Source organism: Protopterus annectens, chromosome 1.part1 (genome assembly GCF_019279795.1).
Source record: "Protopterus annectens isolate FY-2018-M chromosome 1.part1, PAN1.0, whole genome shotgun sequence".
NCBI lineage: Eukaryota > Metazoa > Chordata > Ceratodontiformes > Protopteridae > Protopterus > Protopterus annectens.
In genome coordinates, this window is record NC_056726.1 from 1,941,655,924 (window position 1) to 1,941,679,241 (window position 23,318).

Below are 23,318 nucleotides of genomic sequence, written 5' to 3' on the forward strand. Positions count from 1 at the left end.
TCAGTATTTCACCATATACAGGTATCAATGATGGGGCTGCATTGCAACTGCATGGTAGCTGAATGCACACCACTACATGTACATGTGTATAGGTCCTACATTCCTGTCATGTAGCCATGTTTGTATGCATTGCAATTGGTGAACATGTGTGATGACATACATGACACATGGACTGTTGCATGATATGATAGTTGTCATGGGTAACCAGCACAGAGGGAATGTTAACTCAGTCAACATTGCTACCTTATGTACTGTTAGCATTCAACAGCCATGGACCTACCTTCCATGTGCATGCGTGTAATCGCTGTAGCCATGTGTCTGCACGAAGGACAGCATTAGCTATGCTATGTACATATGTGTTGTGTGTGTGGGGCATGTACATATCCATGGCGGTTACATGTATGTCACATCCAAGCATGGGTGTGTTGCCTGGTGTACAGCAACAGTTATCTGTTACAGCTGTATAAGACCCAGGGCCCCTGTTATGTGTACAGCTGACCTGGTTATGAAAAGTGGTATCAGTGCATTGCATAACACATGATGGATCCCTGTCAGTACATGGGTAGTCTGCACAGTTGCTGTAGAGCTAGGTACAATCCACTGGTCATGAGTAACATGGTGCTGTACTAATGTATGGATGTGTGTTGCTGGTCCAATGACATGGTGATGTGTGAGGGCTACATACTACAGTGTGGCATTTACCACTGTGATCTGCACCTGACATATCTGTGATGGCTTTTGAGAGTGTACTGGTCAGTACATCTGAGTGGCCTTCATATACGTGGGGACACTAACACCTGGAGCGGTCCATAACGGTCTTATGGCCCACATGTCTGTATCTGAGGTATACAGTGGTAGTACTATTATGCACACCTGAGCCTTATGCCAGGTGTTCCTCACTGCACAGATGTCAGTATTCCCCATTGTTGGATCTAGATTGGTAGCTATGATTACGAACGCTACACATCTAGCACTATTTAGTATACACATACAATGCAGTTGTCCTGTAGGTGTCAGGGTGTTTACCTGGTCTCAGGTTCTTCATCTATGTATGGTACTACATGTGCAAAGTACCCACTCCTGCCAGGACAACACCACGGGTGGTATTAGTGTGCCAGGTTTAGATTGGTACAGCTATGGTGATGGACAGCAGCAGACGTTGTGTAGAAGTCCGGTGTCAGACATATGTCATACAGCGTTCATGCTAACAATGATGACTATTGACACACTGTGCCCTTCTGTGTTTAGAATCTGTGTGCATACAAGACAGCCCTTTGCTACTGAGTGTGTGAGCATGCCCAGTATGCTGTTTTGTAGATGGACACATAGTGCATTCCAGACTGACATGTGCTACTAAGTCTGTGAGCATGCCCAGTGACACCTTGTGTCGGTTGTGTGCCTCTGTGTATGGGCATGACCATTGTTATCCTGTATAGCAATATTGGTCATCCAAGCAACAGATGGCCATACCCCACTTCAGGATGGATTCCTACATTCAAAACACTGGTTCACAGGTATGTACACCGTAACTGCCAGCATCCATGTCGATGTCTGCATTCCTAGAAGGTCATATTGACTGTCTTGAAAGGTGTACTGTCTGTGGCGCATCTCATATCTATGTAGTGTTGCAATAGTGCTCCGTAGATAGCCAGTTGTCCTGCTCACACCACTGCCATGTGTTCGTCTCCGTCTGCCTTGGGACTGTAATATGCCTTTAGACTGATCACACTCCATACAATCCCTATCGGCGTCTTTGCCTTTGCTGATGATGTAACCCACCTAGAAGTATGCCTCTGGGAATGCTATGATCTAGTAATCTCTGTAACGCATTCTGTAAATGTGTAATGCTGTAGTGTGATAAGGTAGTCAGCTCTATGTTCGAATCCCAGCCCTGCCATGTGTGTTTGTTTCCAGCTGCCTGGGGACAGTGTAATGCTTTTAGACAGCTCACTCTCCATACAATCCCTATCGGCATCTTTGCCTTTGCTGATGATGTCACCCACCTAGAAGTATGCCTTTGGGAGTGCTGTGATCCAGTAATCTTGGTAGCGTGTTCTGTAACTGCGTAATGCTGTAGTGTGATAAGATAGTCAGGTCTATGTTTTAATCCCAGCCCTGCTGTGTGTTTGTTTCCAGCTGCCTGGGGACAGAGTAATGCTTTTAGACAGCTCACTCTCCATACAATCCCTATTGGCATCCTTGCCTTTGCTGATGATGTCACCCACCTAGAAGTATGCCTCAGGGAGAGCTGTGATCCAGTAATCTCGGTAGCGCATTCTGTAACTCTGTAATGCTGTAGTATGATAAGGTAGCCATGTCTATGTTCTAATCCCAGCCCTGCTGTGTGTATGTGTTTGTTTCCAGCTGCCTTTGGGTAGAGTATTGCTTTTAGACAGCTCACTCTCCATACAATCCCTATCGGCGTCTTTGCTGTTGATGTCACCCACCTAGAAGTATGCCTCTGGAAGTGCGGTGATCCAGTGTCTCAGTAGTGCATTCTGTAACTGTGTAATGCTGTAGTGTGATAATGTAGTCAGGTCTATGTTCTAATCCCAGCCCTGCCATGTGTGTGTGTGTGTGTGTGTGTGTGTGTGTGTGTGTGTCTGTTTCCAGATGCTTGGGGACAGAATAACGCTTTTAGACAGCTCATTCTCCATACAATCCCTATCGGCGTCTTTGCCTTTGCTGATGATGTCACCCACCTAGAAGTATGCCTCTGGGAGTGCAGTGATCCAGTAAACTCGGTAGCACGTTCTGAACTAGATAATGCTGTTGTGTGATAGAATAGACAGGTAGCTGCTCGATTCCAAAGAATGACAGGTGTGTGTGTTTGGCAGTCATGCCCTATGTGTTGGTATCAGTGGGTGGCTAGCTTCAGGAAGTGTTGAGGGTGTTTTGTTGCTTTCCTATATAGTGTCCACAAATCTCATAATCGCCCAAGACACTGGGTTGTCAACACATACATTCGCCAATAGGTCTGGTGAGTAAATGACAGCAGCCCTACTCTTACCCTTAATACAGTCTGACCCGTGTGATACAATGAAACACACTTGCCTTGATAGTAACACCACTACATAATGCAGGTGGCACATATGGTTTCCTTTTCATTCTTGTCTAATGCTTTGGTGTCATGTGGTCCGCTGTTGTGATATAAATGCAATATCTACGTATGTGTATGTATATGTATATGTGTGTGTATGTATGTATGTATGTATGTGTATATATATATATATATATATATATATATATATATATATATATATATATATATATATATATATATGGATCGACCTGACAACATCGACACTTCAGAACAGCGACAACGACTCAGAAGATCGACAAGTCAGAAGACCGACGGAGAAAACACCGACGCTGAGAACACTGAGATGGGGAAAGGATGTGTAAGTATGCAGTAGTGACAGCCGTTAGGGTGTGAGTAAGGTAAGTGTGCGATGTTGACGGTCTGTAGGGATAGGGGTGGGATAAGTGAGTTAGGGTTAGGGCGCGGGTTAGGTAAGGGTGCAAGTAAGGTAAGTGTGCGATGTTGACGGTCTGTAGGGCTACGGGTGGGATAAGTGACTTAGGGTTAGGGCGCGGGTTAGGTAAGGGTGCAGTAGTGATATTTTTTGGGTTAGGGGCGGGTTAAGTGAGTTAGGGTTAGGGCGCGTGTTAGGTGAGTGTGCGATGGTGACGGACCTTAGGGTTAGTGTTGTAGATAGTTGTGTATGTAAGTGTTAGTGTTGGTTTGTAAGGATTTTGGTGTGCTTGTGTTGTGTGTGGGTTTTGGACTGGGGATTTGTTTTGCTTGTTGTTATGATGTGTCGAGTGTATGAGGTGTCGTGTTTGTGAACTGTCGATTATGTGGTGTCGGTGAAGTCGTTGTCTGTGTTCTGAAGTGTCGATGTTGTCAGGTAGATCCATATATATATATATATATATATATATATATATATATATATATATATATAAATAATATATATAGATATAAATAGATAGACATAGATATATTCATATATGTATGTGGACATTAGCACTATTGAATGTTTGTGCTGGATGATCTGTATGTGATCACCTCGGATGTATGTATATCTGCCATGGTGTAGTGGTAAAGCACATTGTCTGTGGTGTGCAGGGTCCCGGGTTCTAGTCATGTAGACAACGGTTATTTTGTTGCTGGGAAGACCAAGGGACATCGAATACGGTGATAGTAAGGCACCTTTAACCAGTTGTGTACAGATCTGAGTGACAGTAAGCAGTGGTTATTAATTTGGAGGGTCAGTATGGGTCATATAACTACGCATTAGAAGACTATACTATGCAAATGAGGTTGACAGTAGTGAATCCCATTTATCCCCAGGGTGTGACACAGATCACAGGAGTGTATGTGTGTAGATAGTCAGGTGCATGGCTCGAAATTAGGTGAACGCATGTGGGGGGGGTCAGGCATACTGTACGTACATTGGAGACCTGTGCCTCGGGATTGCTCCTGCCTTAGCATGCTAAGCTAGGGGTGTGTCTATACCTGCCTGGTGAAATTGGGAGGGACAACAGCAGTAGTGGAGTAGTCAAGGTGAACAGGCCGCACAGACAGGTTATAATCAGCACAATCAGCAGATTACATGGCCAGCCCGCCTCAGAACACTACGGTAATGTGAGCAAGCACCATACACACAGGTTTCTTCCACACACTACACCACCGCTGTATACATACAGGAACATTTCTCAACACAGTCGAACCAAATGAGAAGGGCTGCAGCAGGCAACATAGACCAACATGTGCAGGAGGCTGAGGGTGGTGAGGATGTGTATGCTGCCAAATAACCCTTAGTGAGGTGACATAAGACTTTACAGACCCAGGGTAACTTACCAGGGGTACATCAGCTGGAGATAGTGGAGCACTATGGGGTGGACAGAGACCTCCTATAGCAGCTTGTTGAGCTGTGTCGGCCACACCTGACACATCGAACAGGCCGAGGGAAACCCATCACAGTGGATGCCATGGTATGTGTTGGCCTAGGTATACTGGCCACAGGTACCTCCCAAAGCACAATTGGGGATATCATGGGGATTTCACAGGCATCTGCATCCAGAGTATTGCACCAGTTCACAGACGCCATGTCACCACATGCCAGTGAGCATGTACATGTCCTCAACACACGTGAGTTGTTGACCAGCAATATGGGTCTCTTCTACCACATGACTGACTACCCTGGGGTACTGGGTGCTATAGCCTGCATGTACATATGCATCAAAGCACCACCCGGTGAGTGGGGTAGGGCATACATTAACTGCAGGGGCATACCCTCCAACAGCTAGGCCATATGCGATGGCCAAGGCATTAAACTGAATGTGTGTGCTGTCTGCCATGGAAGCTATGATGATTCTGATATATGGGATCTGACACAGTTGTACCACACCTTTGCCAATATGGACATCCCCTACAGTCTCCTAGTGGGGGATGCTGGGTAACCACTGGAGTCGTGGCTGATGACAGCCATCAGCAATGCACACACACCTGAACAACCACACCATAATGAGGCAGATGCACAGGCAAGACATATAATTGAGCGTGTGTTTGGGATGCTCAGGTCACGGTTCTGGTGTCCAGACACATCTGGTGGAGCCCTACAGTATTCACCAGCTACATGCACCCAAATTGTCATGGTATGTGCTATGCTATACAATATGATCCTGCGGTAACAGTTGCAGCAGGAACAGCATGGGGCAGGGCCACTCAGCCCACCACCAATGCCAAGGCCTGTACAGGCACAGTGTGACTTGGAGGAGGAACTACCTGAGCTGGGCCCATTAGGCGAAAGGGCCATGCACAGTATGACCTGCCCTTGGCAAAGAGGCACACATGGCATATGCACTGACACAGTAGGTACCCAGGGATTTCACCCTCTCTGACTCGCACAGACAGTACAATGGATGCCAAACATGACACTACCTGTGCTCAGCCATGTGTAGGAAGTGCACTGTGTGCATCCGACATAGGCAACCCCCCAGCACCATCCTCAGGTCTGGAACACCCCCAAGGTAAGTCAATCGACCTACCAATTGGCAGTTGTATTAGAATGTGCATTTACCAGTTGCTATGGTATGGATGTGAGAATACAAGGGAATTTGGTGGCCGACTGTTAGGGCAGCAGACAGTACATCTCCATAGTGGCACCATGACATCTGTAGCACATACCGGGGTCACAATAGTAGCCAGTACTACACAGGGTGTCCTAACCCACTGCAGGTTATGGGCTGAACATCATGTGTGTCCATACAGCCCACACAAGTCTCATACAGCTGGACAGGTGTAGACCAATACAGACAAATGCTATACAATGGCCTCTGGATATGCCCAATGAATGACCCCAACCCCCACAGACACACACACAGACTACAGCAGGCCAGGCAGTTGGATGTAGGTTGTGAAGGCTAGGACGTCCAACACCACTATGCTGGTAATTAAAGCTAGGATCTGACGTACACTGGTATGCCTCCAACCAGCAATTTAGGTAGGTCCACACACTGAAATGGAGTACCTGGCATACCAGTACAGTAGTGGCAAATGTGTACAACTGTCAGCTGTGCCCCCCTTCCAACGTACACATGTGAGAGTCATGTGCGCCACCCCCGGTGCTGTGTAGGACTGTGGATACAGTTGGATGTCCCCCCACACTGTGCAGAAATGCAGCAACTGTCAATGCCACATGACCGTTAGCTACCCTGCAGACACAGCAGGCCACCTGTCAGTGTACAACGCAGGGGTCGGCACCACAGTACTGACTATCTGGACATGTGACACATGCGATCCAGTTGCCCATACTTGGCATGCTCAAACACATGAAGGTATGACGGTAATGTCAGTCGACAACATGCGTAACAGTGATACTGGGCATGCTCACACACTGAAACACAGGATGGCCAGGTCTGCAAACACCAGTGGTCCGGACATATCTGCCAGTACATTGCTATACTGTTGGATGACTGTGTTGTATGGTATGTGTGTGGTACTGTCTATTGTCTGTACATATGCATGGTGTATTGGTAATTCACATGAACTGTGTGCGCAGGGTATTGCTACCGACACGTGCAAAGGACGGTTCTTTGTTTGCGGCCAGAACGACGCCTTTGGATACAGAGTGTGTAAGGCACATTCCAGCAGGTGGGAGCAGTTGTGCATGCGTTTGCACGATGTTAAGCACTGCTGACCTCTGGTTACAGCTCCTTATACTTGTTTAGACTCCACATTTCTTTAACAGTGCATTACTGGCATACTGGTAGACAAACACGCTTACACCCGCTTGCTCACTCACTTGCACGTGCACTGACATTTGTGCTTACATTTGTCACTCACGCTGGGTGGGTGCAATCCCTTGTGATGCCTATTACATTGGACTACATGATTACTGTATCGGGTATGTCTAACCATTAGGCGACGGCAGGCGTTCGACTGTACGGACTCGGCGGCCTGTCCAGTGACATAATCATATTATATGTGGGTTCCTCATACAATCTGCTCCCATCTGGCTGATACATGGGAAGTGATACTCTGCAATGCTGACATGTAAATGTTCTTTGGGAAACGCAGCTCTCTGCTGGGTCATGCTACCACATACCTATTGTAGGTTTTCCACCTTTTAGACTGGACGACGGGGGACTCTAGGAGTAACACCTTTTCCCACTTTGCATGGGACAGTCCCTCATTAGGCACATGTGTCATGTGACAATGCTCTAGCCATTGCAACTGTCCTGATTAGAGGACATTGTTATATTCTACGTGTCTGTAATAGTTGCATGTAACGGTTATTGTATGCATGACACGTTGATATGTTATGTGACGTAGCATAAGCAACCTGATTGCTGCTAGACTAAGCTTTGATTTGTGCTAATATGTATATTTCTGTACTATGCATGGCTGTAGGTATGTTCTGCCCTGGTACGTCTGACATTTCTACAGAGCAGGTCCCACTTTGGCCATTCAGAATGGTGACAGCCCTGTAGGACCTATATGTAGAGCTATCACATTTGGCAAGGCAACACATACCCACAGCAAGTAGTAAACTGACTACTTCACCGGTTTGCATACGTTAAGGTTATTCTTGTAGAATTATAGTTGCTAATACTGTTTCCTATAACATGTAGCTGTTTCTGATACAACAAAATCATTTTATGACACCACTACACACAATATATGACCTCCTTTCCCGGAATCACAGGCCATGTGGCATAACATTCATTTTGCAGGACACAACTGCCCAGAGTGGTGTGTCCTTCTCTAAGGCGAACAGGTGGTAATCCAAATCAATTATGCTATTATCTACCTAAGGTGGTCAGCGGAATATGCACTTTCTGTCACTAGCAGACCTCACATACCAATGGGGGAGAATGAACACTGTATCAGGGACACTGCATAACACCCTGAGGGACACATTTAGATGATTGGTTCTATTAACCAGACACATTGACAGTCACAGGGCATATGTATTCATTCATGTTTGTCGAGGTACATGCTGTTTATGACTCATACATGTTGTCATCAGTCATTACCTGTATTCCGCCACCTGTCCACATAATATCACTAGCTCTGGAAGTGTTTAGTTGGACTTTGTTACATTCTGATTCATAAATATGGATGTCCATGCTAATTGGGTACACGACACTGATATAGTCCCTATGTGTTCCCCCAATGGTTTACAGACTATCCAGTAGATGTGCTCTTCAGGTTTGGAATGGTATAAGCATCTGCTATGCCCACATAGGAATATTAATTACTTCCACTGGGTGGGCCTACTACATCTCAGCCAACCAGCACCTGCACACTTAGGCCCATTATTGCATACCCATGATTCACCTACCTGACACCCTTCTACAGCACTCATGACAAATACTTACTGTGAGCACAGCTGGGGTATGAGCACACCCCTACACATTGCCCACTCTCCCCATCTCGGGACACATGTACATTTTGTCAACCCATGTGTTATTACACTTGCACAACCTACTGTTCCATGTACACCTACATCCTGCTCGCATTGATAACCAATGGTTCACACGTAAAGTGAATTTTTGGTGTCCCGCAAGGGACCTCGTTATCCATGTTTAAAGTGTAGACCTTGCAGATCTCTCCCATTGGTACTTTCCTGCCGGTGGTTTGAAAAGCAGCAGTGTATTTATCTTTATTGCCTGTCTGTATGTCTGACTGGCCTAGCTGGGCAGTGTGGGAGGTAAACGTTTGTTTATTGGACCTCCCAGTAACATATGCCTGGTCTGAACATATGTTACCTGTAATTGCTGTAAAAGTAACCTAGTTATGTACATGTGTATATCTGCAATGACATATATATTAGTTTTGTGTGTATATGTGTATATATCAATAACTGTTGTATGTGTATATATATCTATATATCTATATATTTTTTTGTGTGTGTGTGTGTGTATATATATATATATATATATATATATATATCTATATATATATATATATATATATACACATCTGTGTGTCCGTTAACCAATACATTTCCCGGACATACACACTTACACATGCATATTGGGTTTTATCTCTGCTTCAACAGCATACCATTGCCTTAGTCATTATGACACCGACACTTCACTCTGGTTAACTTGTAATCAGTATACAGCACGTTACACAGCAGACAGATGTCTCACTTTTTTCATGTATGGAGTACCGCTGATAAGTGTGATGTGATACAGTGTAATTTGACCTATTTCTCGTCTCCACAGCCTATTATTCCTGCTACTGTATTTGTTTCTGTGCACATTCATATTATTTATGTTAATAAATGGAGTGCATGTGTTACAGAGAATGTACATCAACATATTGATGTCTGCATGTTGTTGTGTCTTTCGGCTTTTCCTGGTTAGGGGTTGCCACAGCAGAACTCAAGTCCGCTAATTATTGGCAGATAGGTTTTATGTGCCAAGATGCCAGCCCTGACGCACAACCTTCAACGAAGGTACGCCCATTCACGCATGTCTCCACACAGAAGATGCTCTAGCTACCTGCGTACTAGCTGACCTACACGGGCCGCTCCATTGCAACCGGGGCAACCAACCCTGGCACTCCTGTGTCCATAATCGCATAGCCATAGTTTCTCCAGCCCACCCATGTTGAGTTTCCACACGTAACAGCCATTATCCACCTGATATCGCAGCCATGACACACCTTTACACATTGCCCTCTCAAGAGCATTAGGGGCCTTACACACATTTTGTACTGCCTAGTGTATTCGCAGGGTCTCCCTCCATTTATATTTGCACATACGTGCCTTTCCTGGTGTTATGGATTACGAACATTTTATGGGTTACAAGTGTAGATGGTCACAACATGAACTACTTTCCGTCTGTGTGTAATGTTGACATAGCACATCAACGATATTAGGGCCACTGGTATAACCCTGCCTCTGGTGTGAATAGCGGTGCTCTACTCACTCTTGTGCAGCTTTATCTGACATACGCTGCAAGCACTATATAATACCTTAGTTGCTCTAGATTACCTTCACAACCCTTGTGTATACTTTCGTCTTTTGGTGTTAATTCTATATAGATATATATATAATTGCATATTTCTTTTATGTCTGTGGATATTTATCTATACACACATATCTATCTACCTATATATATATATATATATATATATGTTACATCTGTACAAAACAACATACATTTGCTATGCTGTGAGCTGCTTACACCCACGCATCTTATCTATTTATTTAGAGACTGATCTGACAATTTTAGTAGGCAGTCTCCCAACATTGCTTATGGAATAAACAAGTACTTTGTACATCCTAAAGCATTATTCTTGACTCAAGACTAAAAGGTAAAACTCTTTATTTATTTCTGAACTTTTAACATTTAGTGCCTTAAGACTCAAACTCTGAACTTTGGTACTGCTGCAGGGCAGTATGGAATAAATTACAAGGGAATAGCACAGAAAATTCTTCTGTGAATTCCACACTGCTTTGTATGAAATAGTCAGAGATTCGGATACCTAACTATTCAGGGTGTGCAAGCATGCTAGACTAAAAATGGGGAAAGTACATTTTTTGAAAATGTTTTTCTTTCTCTCTTAGATAATTGTAGTTAAAAAAAGTGGAATGAGCGAATAACTGTTTTGTTGAATGACTCAGTCTGCTTGTTAGTTTGCTTATTAGGTATATGTAAAGTAATAGTGGGAGGACTACACAGTAAATAAAGAAAAGTCTATTAATGTGTAGGCACATACAACAAAAGAGAACATTAACCTTTTGCCAAGGGCGGTACTCTCAAGTCTAAAAGGTAAGAGGCATGAGAGTTGTATTGTATTGCTTAATGTATGAGTGAAAAGAGAGAGAGAGAGAGAGAGAGAGATAGAGAGAAAAGATAGGTTAAAGTTAAAGTTAAATCAAGTTCATTAGCCTATAGCATGCTGGGACATAAGTGTGTGTGGATAAATCAAGTTCATGAGCCTATAGCATGGTGGGACATAGGTGTGTGTGTGTGTGTGTGTGTGTGTGTGTGTGTGTGTGTGTGTGTGTGTGTGTGTGTGTGTGTGTGTGTGTGCGTGTATACATGTGTGGATAGTTCATGAGCCAATAGCATGTTCACATATAGGTGTAGTTGTGGTGGTAATCAAGATTATGAACCAGTAGCATGTTGGGACATAGGTGTGACTATGTTAAAGTACCCTCAGAGTGTCCGAAAGAGTTGTCAGTTCTGGATAAAATATCTAGCCACTCAGTTATCCCAATCACAATGTTGGAGCTTTAAATTTTGAGCATGTGCCAGGATGAAAGCAAGGGGGTATGGTGGGAAAAGGCTGACTGAAACCTTTCCTTTGACATAGTACAATGACAGTATCCTCATCCTTTCCTCCCTGAATGATGTATGAATTGATGTAGTCATTTTTTTTTCTGAATCATCAGGATCCATGATCTACAAGGTAAGTCTTAATAGGAAAAATGGGAAAAAGTTAAGCAGGCAGGATCAAATCTCTGTAAAGGGAACACCTGCATATTTTATGTATCATAATTATGGAAAAAAAAGTTGTGAGTATTTAAATGAGTGGTTTCAGTTTACTTACTAAGATTTGTTGTGATGAAGCATTTGTATTAAATAGAACTTATGATAAAAATAAATTGGAGAATTTGAAGGGTATTTTGGGAAAAAATAAAACAAGTTAAGTGGGAAACAATGGGCAGTATGTTATTCTTGATACACTAATGCTGTTAAAAGGGATTACAGGATAATAATAATAAGTTGTTACAACAGGTGAACGAGGTTAAAGTGGAAGTACAGACCAGTAAAAAGGGATCCCTTTATCCTGTTTTGGCAGGTTTGGAAGAAACTGGGGGTGGCCAAAAAGCAGAGACTTTGGAAGAGGATGATAATTCTCTAGTACCTACTGCACCCCACCCCCAATTTAGTTGTATGGGTGGCTCCTGTACAAGATTCATCTGTTTCTCAGACAGCTGCATTTCGGCCAACTGTCCAATGGACACCAGATCAGTGTGGTAATGTTATATCTCAACCCAGTTCCCCTGTTCAACCCTCATCATCAGAACAGGCATCTGCAGTTGGAGAGGTTTCTTCTTCTTCTCCTTCTCATTTCCAACAAGCCTCTACCACTCCAACAGGAGCACTAGTATTTGGTACACCCATAGCCCACCACACATGCTCACACAACAGGATAGGACAAGAGGCTATTACCTGTGGGGAGGATAGTTTGGCACCTCTTCGAGAAATATTGGGGGCTAATAATAGAGAGCTTGTTCATCGCCCTTGGATCCACACTGATTTACATACTATGTCCCAAAGTTTTCCAAATAATAGAGAAGCTCCGTTAAGCTTTAAGGAGGAATTTAAAAAGTATAATAGAACGTTATAACCCTACTTTGACAGATTTAATCCAGGTTCTTCAGATAGTCCCTTCAGATGAAATAAGAAAACAGTTACTTGAAAAGGTTGAAATAATAGATTTTTCTCAGACAGGGAATACACTAATAGACAAAAGTCAGCATTGTTAAATAAAATTACAGAAGTGTATTAAGTTAAGAAAAATTGGTATAAGATACAGACATGTAAACAAAATAAAGAGGAAGTCCCAGCAGAGTACTTGAGTCATCTAAAAACAGTTTTTGATAGACATTCAGGGATACCAGATCCAAAGGAACAAGCTAAGCCAGCTTGCAGCTCCTTTTGTGCATGGTCTGCAAGCCCTTGTATAAAATCAAATAAAGCAAGTGCTTACAGACGGGCTGGGAAAGGACTTGGAGTGCTTACTAAGTGCTGCAAATCACTGTATTGAGTATCAGGAAAAACAGAGAAGGATACTGAGGATAAGCTGTTAACTTGTAAATAAGGCAGCTCAAAGCCCTAAGGAATGAAGCAGAGACAGGGGAAGGGGGAGAGGATTTAGTAGGAGGGAGAGTTGAGAGGAACAAGGTGCATCTGGTTAACAGCAATGAGCTAGCAGAGTGCCTCCTGCCTCATCTGATGGAACTTGCTTCAATTGTGGAGAAGCAGGACATTGGAGAAGAGAATGCCGACACATGTGAATGCAGACAGTCTAACATATCTGGACTAAATGGCAGGCAAATTATAACAATGTTGCATTTCCTCTACCACCTCCTCAAATTGGAAGGAGTCAGGAATCACCATACTGCAGTGGCGGCTGGTGACTTCAAATCAAAGGGGGGCTGCAGGAGACAGCTGAATGGGTGGGGTCAATGGGAAGGGGTGTGACCAACTAGAAAGGGGAGGGGCTATGCTCAAAACCACAAAAACTGTAACTTTAATTACACTGCCCTGGGTGCCAAACCATCATTATGAGAGTCCAATCAAGACAAAATGAAGTGTAGAAGAAAAAAAATATTTCAATGCATTGGCTGCATGACAGCTTACTTAATATCTAGATGGAAACAAAAAAGTTGTGAGGCATGAAAAAATAAATTACTTTTTAAATACATTACTGGAATGCCAGTCAAAATCAAGTATAAGAAAAACAAGCAGAGCTCAACTCAAACCACTTCTTCTTGCACTACAGTTCTAATTATAATTTATATTCAGCTTTATTAAAGTACCAATGCTGAAAGTAGCAATCTCTGATACCCCCACTTGTAAAAATGTTTCTTATCCAATAAAGACCTGCTGCCTGACAACAACTATCTACTTGTTTCATGGGGAAAACGTGATCAAAGTAAAAAATGAAAAGCAAACAAGAAACAAGCTCAAGATACATTGCTTAAAGGATTACTACACAGGCTATGGACCATACATGATAGAGTGGCATTCTGTTTAGTTTACAGGTAAAGCCTGCAAAGATGACTGCAAGTCTCCAACAAATGTAATGAGCTTCTTAAAATAATGTAATCCTGTCCTTTATTACAAATACTGTCATATGCATTTCAATTCTCAAGGTTATATGTTATCTAGTTATGCAAGTATTCTCTGCATGGCAACAACAGAAAGGCTTTCAATGGTGGCAATTCTTTAACAGTATACTTATTAAAGTTTACTTGCATCTTACAATCTCAGACAAGCTTACCTGATGGTCATTAAAGCATTGCTACTTAAACACAGTGCAACAGGCACTTTCTAAATAACAAGCATAAATCAACAGTATAAAAATATGACCCTAACCAGAACATTCTGCAAAATCAAGGACAGATGCAAAGCCACTGTAGTACTTATGTCTACCTTGGATGGGGGGATACTCTGCACATTTACACTGCATAGCTGCTCCTTGCCTTGCTTGGACACACCCAGAGTCACTACATGGGGGAGTGGGGTGCAACAAGTATGTCACAATTTGAAATGCCTCTGGCTGACTGTGATGGCCCTGACACATTTGTCATACCTCTCAACCTCAGAGCAGGAAATCTGGACAAAGCCATACATAGAAGTGGGACAAAAGCCCAAAAATAAGGACAATATTTAAATATTGCTCTTAGAAACTCTTAAAAGATAATAGAATAGTAGGTCTTGCATTAGTATGAATTTTCTGAAGGGTATGAAATCTGGAACTCAAATGTCTCATTATTTTTTAACTTCAATCTTTAATGATTTGCTACTAATTTGCCAAAAAACACAATTTTATGAAAAATAGACCACAAATGTGATGCAAAAATATAATAGCCACACAATATAGCTGGGAACCTGTCAAAGAAGGGACACTTTTTTTAATATTAGCACAGCTAACTTGAGCAGTTGACAAAATAAAAGAATTTGCATGCATTTCTGAAATAAAAGTAATCTATAACTCTGATTATTACAGTTATTTAATTGTAAACCCTCCACATTTTCTTCCAAAATTGTCATTTTGCGGAGGGATTATTAGGGGAAGAGCAACATTTTGAGCTAGAATCGGGGACAGCTGAGAGGTTTGGATATGTTTAATTCTATAAAGCAATTTATTTGCATGTACCTCTCAACCTGTTAATGCAGGAAATCTGGACAAGGCCAAATATTTTGGGGAACATATAAACAGTATTAAAAATTGCTCTTATATAAACTGAGACAGTCAACAGAATAACAGGTCTTGATTTATCCTGCATTTTTCTGAAGGTTATGAAGTCTCAAACTCAGTGTCTGTCATAATTCCTAAATTATTTGCCAGAAAACCACAAATGTTATGAGGAACAAACGAAAAATAAGAAGCAAAAATCTATTAATTCTGTGAAAATCTGGACAGTTGAGAGATATAGTTCAGCTGGGGCTGTCTGAGTTTGCCGCCCTTCCCCCTCACAAAATCATGGTCGAATGGAGCCTCCCCCCTGTAGCCATTCTAATGAACCATTACTTGGCTATTTCACCCCATTTACCATAAACACTAATGTGCATACTGCTTTACTTCTATGATGATTTGGACTTCATTTGAAAGTTTTATTTTGCATTTTACAGCACAAACACTAAGACATCTGCTAAACAAAGCAATGCAGTCTCACAATGAAAATAGACTTAGCATTAAAACGTCTCTGCCCTTGAAACTCACATTCATTGAAACAGCATAGAAACCCACATTCAAAGAAAATACATTTGGCTAGTGGCAGATAAAGATTACCTCTGGGCTGTTTTCAAATCATAGGCCCCTTGCACACAAAACATACATGTGTTCTGTGATGCACCTTCCTGATTGCATTAAATTATATTCCTTGTATAATACAGTACAGTTGTCAGAGGGTGTTTCAAAATGTATTGTTTTGAACATTTTTTCAGTAAACAATGAAACAAAATGCATGCATCAATAATGACAAAACTGCCCAATTGAGAACATTTCCATCATAAAAGTGTGTTAGTATAAACAGTTCTGACGACACGGCAATACAATATTTTACAGACTGACATCATCTATCTAGACAGTGCAGATTTTCACTGCAGTTACTACTGTTCTATCCATCTGTTACTTCACACTATCATTTTTTTTTGCTTACATGCCAATTTGTTTCCTCTCAGTCATCCTAGTTGTCAAACATTGAATGCATTTATTTGCCTTAATATGGAATTTTAAAACATTCTCCTTATTTTATCATTTTGAGTATAAAAAAACATTACTGCATAACTGGATTACAGTTTTTAGCAATTTAGCAGACTGCTTTTGGGGCTTTGTGCTAACTTTTTTAAGTAAAAGATGGTGACATGTCTGGCCCAGCAGAAGTCTGTCCTCAGTGTTGTAGAATGTTCTGCTTCTCAGACTGGAATTAAATAATTGCCCCCAGTTAATATATTGCAAGCATGTGGAGTACTGCCTACCTAGCATTTAGCCTGGAAAACACCATCCACAGCCTTTCCCTCCATTTTGCACACGCGGTTTTAGTCTGAAGACACTCTCAATATTTTAAGAAGTACAAGCATTTTCAACAACTACAGTTGGATTTGCATTTCCATGCTTTTGACAAAACAGTGTTTCTCTACTGTACCCCCTTTCATGGTTACAATTTATTAAAACACAAATGGAGCCATACTTTAAAACAAAAATGTATAAGTAGATGTAACTTGTTATCAAGTAGTATGAGTAAGTTTACACTATTTTGGTTTAAGATGTTCAAACGACATGTATTATTCTTTCATCTACATGCATTATTCTTTTGTTTACATGTAACTTTGTGAACCAGTAGCTCAGGCGGTAAGCAAAGAAGACAAGACCGTGAAGCTAAATGATAAAGATGCAGTTGGCATTGGGTTACTGTAGTTATTATGAATAAAGCACACTACACCCTTTAAACACCTTGTCTTGGAAAGTAGTATCCATGAAACAATGCAGGTAAAGCTAGATAACTGTTAGGAACAGGGTTTAATATATCCGAACAAACATAGATAGACTGCGTTCGAGTACTGTAAAAAAAAATTACATTGACATCTGTTCTGTACAGAGCCGAGTCCAGTACCTACCTCAGTTTAATAACTTTTTTTACTTCACTTATAAAAAGTGACTTTGACTGCCCATCTTCTTTTTTCCTCTATTTCTGTGACTCTGAGCTGCTCATAAGCAAGCCAGCAACACAAAGGGCAGAAGCAAACCGAAAAAAAAAACAAAGATAAGGGAATTTTCTTCAACTAACTTTCACCAACGATAGTCTGACTCCGTAGCAGTAGCACAAGTAAATACAGTGCTTAGTTAATGTGCTACAGGCTACTACTGGTTGTTTCTCGCTCTCTTTTTTAATTATAGAGTGAGAACCAATCAATAGCAATCCAGCCATCCACGTTATGTACGTGACTGCAGATGTGGCAGTCTGAACCCCCTTCTACTTACTGTGAGGTTAAAAACCGCATAGACATCTGGGCATCACACTGATGCCTTCTCCCATATCTGGACTGCCTGTAAAGCAGTTTAGACTTACAGAAATGGTCGTTCGCTAAATAAAATAAATAAATAATAAAAACCCGGAACTCGATGAGCATGCGCAGTTCGAGTTCCGGGACTTTGCGAGTCGGTCGGACTCAATAGACAAAATATTTTACATGTTTTATTTTTTTTTTTATTCAAATGCAAATGTTAATCTTTTTGCTGGGAAGGCTGCAGTCCTGCAGCCCTATGGCACGAGCCGCCACTGCCATACTGACAATATCAGAATAATAAAACAAAAATAAATCTTAATCCTCTGTTGCCAATAGATCAAAAGGAACCCTATGTTAAGGCAGAAATAAATTTAAAGAAAATTCCTCTTTTCTGGTGGACACTGAAGCCACTAGGTCTGCATTAAAATTTACCTCAGATAGTCAGATACCAGTATCAAAACATAAAGTAAAGACAGTTGGAGTAGCAAATTCTACTGTCACATATCCCGTTTCAGAACCTATACCAATTTCTTTAGATCTGATTGAAGAAAGGCATTCTTTCCTTTAATTTATTTGATAGTTGGTCACCGGGAAAGCCTGGCTGGGCAAGGAACCCATTTTCAGCAGAAGCCTGGGAAAGAAAGCTCCAGTGCAAAAGTAACAGAAATACAAGTCTTACATAATTATACAATTAAGAGAGAGGAGAGTAGTCAGTTTACACAAGAATCAAAAGGTATATATATATATATATATATATATATATATATATATATATATATATATATATATATATATATATATATATATATATATATATATATATACACACAATTTTAGATGTAAGATAAATGACCACAAATTACCACATAGGTGGTAATCCATTAAGTACAGAAGAAGTCATTAGGGACCTGGGGACCCAAGTTGATAGCAATCTCTCATTTGACAACCACGTGGCCAAAGTGGTTAGAAAAACATTTTATATAGCCCACCTAATCATGAAGGGATTCGCATCTAGATCAGGGGAGGTCATCGTACCTCTTTACTCATCCCTCATCAGGCCCATAATTGAGTACAATGCCCCTTTTGGGATGTACCTTACCAGACACCTGCAGCAACTGGAAAGACCCCAAAAGTACCTCACCAAGAGGATCAAAGGGCTCAAACAGATGCCATATGCTGCCCGGTTAAAGAAACTCCAGCTCTACTCAGTGGCATACCGCCTGCTCAGAGGCGATCTGTGCCTGACGTATAAAGCCATGTCCAACCCGAATTAATGGACATGCTGCACCTCAGAAAATCCAAATCCCATCGAGCTATGCGCTCGAGAGACTTGAACCTCAGCACTGAAATAAATAGGACATGCTGGAGGGACAGATTCATAACCCAGAGGCTCCCTTCACTCTGGAATAAAATCCCAGTCCAGGTTAAGCAGAGTCCCACATTGACTCTCTTCAAGAGGAATCTTGATGAGTGGATGGGAGATCATAGGTTTACCCCGGCTATCACTTCTGTGTCACTGTTAGACAGAGGCACAGTATACTAACCTTAAAAAAAGGCATAGCAATATTAATTTAAAATGGGTGGCGAAAGCCAAACACACTCTGGCTAGGCTTATAAATGCCCTAGGGCAGATAGCCTAGTATGAACCTATGAACCTATGATAGCTAATCCAGCTAAGACTATCTTTTGTTACAAATGCAGCTGTTATTGCCTCTATTCATTCAGAACATTTTCACAAAAAAATGCACTTTGTGTGTATATTTGATGAATAATGCATGGTGCCCTTCTTATTTCAATGAATGTCTGTATACCGCTAAATATATGTAATGTATGTTGGCTAAATGTTTATGTTTGGTTGCAAATTCAACATGTATTCTTTGTTATGATTGTTTTTGTTGTCTCTGCTATCTTGGCCAGGTCATGGCTGAATGGGGTCTATGGACCAATTCACTTATCTGGTTAACAAATGCAGTTTGCGTGCTTATTTTATTTCTATATCAGACTAAGACCCTTTTTAAGCCATGACTTCTTCCCATTATGGTGACACTTGATATTACCATAAGATAATAATCTTATATTTTATTATTAAATACACAGATAGCCATAATTTAACAGTAAACAAACGTTAGAATGATAGAACCATTCCTTCCTAAAACTGACAGTTCCAGAAGTGCAAAGGGTTCCAATTTACTAACTGAATCTCAGCACATCAGGTCCATGTTTTGATGTGGATATTGCTGCTTTGAGAGATAATACTAGTCTTTCACTAAGACTTAAAGTATTCTTACTACAAAACAGGAAACAACATAATGACATATCCACCAAGTGTTACTTTATACATTCAGATACAGAGTAAATAACATACTTAAATCATAAAAACTGTTCTGTCTTGCTATGTCTCTTGATTTTAAGGTACAAGTGAAAAAACAAAGTAACAGTATCCCTTTAAAAAGACTGCCTTGAGTAGAAAAAAAAGAATAAAAAGTGAACTTTAAGTAATAAAGCATACCTTATGAGCGCAGTAAAGCACTGAAAGTAAAATGTGATGAGGTTTACATAAGTGCCAGATTGGCCCTTATATCCATAGCAAATATACGACTCCCTTTTAATTTTCTAATTTTGTAATTATTTAACTGTCACATATGTCATATATTAAAATCATAAACATAAATGTTCTAAATAAAAAAATAAGAATCTATCAAATCAAAACCTCAAAATGTATGTACAGCTGTGAAAAACCAATAAATAAAACAAAATCTGAAAGGAATATGGGAGCTGTCATACAGTAGATGACTAGAGTTTACTTAAGAGATGTCAAGAAACAGCAAATAAGACGATGAGGACAATTCATAAAAAGAAGCATTTCCTCTAGGATGCGTCTACTGACCTTATCATCAGGCAAATAGTGGGACTTGATAGAGCGTTCTCTATAATTTTATAGACTTAAGTTTGTGGGAACACAAAATAAAAGTATTTTGTTAGACAAAGATGTGTGTCAGGGTCTGCATCAAGAGCTATAAAAGGAAATAATAAGCAAACTTGGTATTTATATCCTTTTATGATAAATCTGTAACATAATGGATGTCAAAAAGGATAAGACAGAAAGTTTTTGGTTAAGTGACTCAGCAAAAACAGTTGTGCACTTTATTTCAGATAAAAAGAGAGATTTTACAGAACAAGTGTGTACACTTTGAAAAACATGGTGATTGTCTCAAGGGGGCTATAAGAAAGAATTTTCTCAAAAGAACAAATCCTGGATATTGGTCACAGCATTACCGAAGAAACAAGAAAAAATTTATGAGGAGAAGAAAACAATAGCAATTGTTTAAGGAGACACAGCTTATGTAATGGGCAGAAAATAGGCAGAATGAGTGCCCCGAGTGCTACTGTTCATAGCAATAAGTGATTAAATTGTGTGGACAGACAAGCATGTTGTTCACATGTAAAATATTTACATTTAAATAACATGTCCTGCATGACATTGCTCGTATACTGTCACAAATTTGATAACAGCCTATAAAACTCTTTCATCAACACTGCTATTTACTAGATAGTGTGTTACTGTTCAAATCAGCACACAGCACTCTGTATCCATTAAAGGACCTGACATAGTGTTACTCTTTAAGAAGCTGCTGCCACAGTCTTCTAAGTGTTACAACTTGTCTTAAATAAAGTTCAGAGAAAAAGGAAATAAAATTAGTATGTTCTTTGTAAAATACTAGCTCGCTATACTATTCTGATTTTTACAGGTGATGGGATTGAGTCTGAAACTGGTCTACTGAGATTAAGGTTCGACCCAAGTCAACAAACTGAAAACAAAATTAAAATTTAGTTGGGGATGCCATATTTTTATCAAATAACTTAAAAATAGGCCCGACAATTCTCAGCCCATTTTCAGTTTTCAAACTTGACACTGAAAGCAGCATATTCATTAAATGTTCCATTTAAATGCCCATTAGATGAGGAATGCTCTTTGCAAAAGTAAAGTTTCTACCAGGAGTCACAGACTGGAATCATTTTCGGTGGGGAATGTGAAAAATTATGGAATGTTTTTGCTGCTGCACCAATTAATAATGACTACTTACATTAGCCAAAATCAGAAAAGCATTTCAAGGATAACTTCAGTTACTTAACCACAAGAAAAGTAAGAGAGAGAGAGAGAGACAGAGAGGATGATTGACTTGCACTAGATCTAAAATGAATTATCAAAGCAGCTAGAAGAAGCGAGTGGGGCATGTCATTTAGACAAAATATCTTAGACTATCAACCAGCTAAAAGTGCTGGGGAGGGTAGTTACTGTTGGATCACTAGCTGCAAAACAGAACTGCATATGGCAAACCTGCATGCATAATTAAAAAAAAAATGTTCCTACCTGTGTTGGGGATTTGGTAATCAGCATATGACAAACAAATTTTAAGATGTGCATGGCTTGTGGATAGCTTTTTGGAGGGTATTTACTTATTTATTAGACAGCTTGAAATGGTTTGTAAACCCTTAGACATTAGGATCAAACTGTGTATGAAGTTAGATCACTTAAGCCTTTACAACCTTAGATCTAAGTAAAACATTCCATTCCCAAGCTATTTACTGGATGAAAGTAAGAGTCATTTCTCTAGTCATGGCAAAATGTGTACTATTTATTGCAGCCAAAACACCATCCAAGACTACCAATGTCACTGGGTAACAGGAACTACTAAATGATTAAAATTAAAATGCTATCTCTAAAGAAAAATTCATGTTTAAAAGGTGAGGAGCCTGAGGTACATTGTGACATTGTAAGTGACATTAAAGTATATGTTGTATCTTTCGGCTTTTCCCAGTTAGGGGGCGCCACAGCAGAACTCCGGTCCGCTAATGATTGGCAGTAGATTTTTACGTACTGAGTTGCCAGCTCTGACGCACAACCTTCAACGAAGGTACACCCATTCACGCATGTCTTCACACAGAAGACGCTTTAGCTGAGAATCGAACAGGACAACGTCTTTCTGTGAGGTGACAATGCTACCGCAGCACCACCACCGCAGTATACAACAGTCAAACAGAAAGGAATGTTTTTCATCAATGTATATCAAGCAGACATTTACTTAGGCAAATGTCAAGTGCATCACTGATGCTATGTCTGGCTGGTACAGTTGTACAGTTACTTGAACCATAGGAAGGTAGGTGTCATGCCCACCTTGAGCAGATTTCAGATCTGATGCCCCCCCATCTGTAAGTAAAACAGTACTAAATCGTATCAACCCACTTGTTACATATGTAACAAGTAGCTTGCTACATTCTAAGTACCAGCTTCAGCTTGCCAGCTCACCAGAAATGCTGATCGCACATTACAACCCAATCAGCTTCTGCTGAACTCACCCCCAACAACCTGCACTTAATGCCATTGATCCCCTTTTACCCACCATGGCTACATTTCTGATGGCTGCTACTTAAAAAATAATATGAAGTACTGCAAAAACTTCACAGTCACATAGAAATATATACAGTCACACAAGCATGCACACACACACACACACACACACACACACACACACACACAC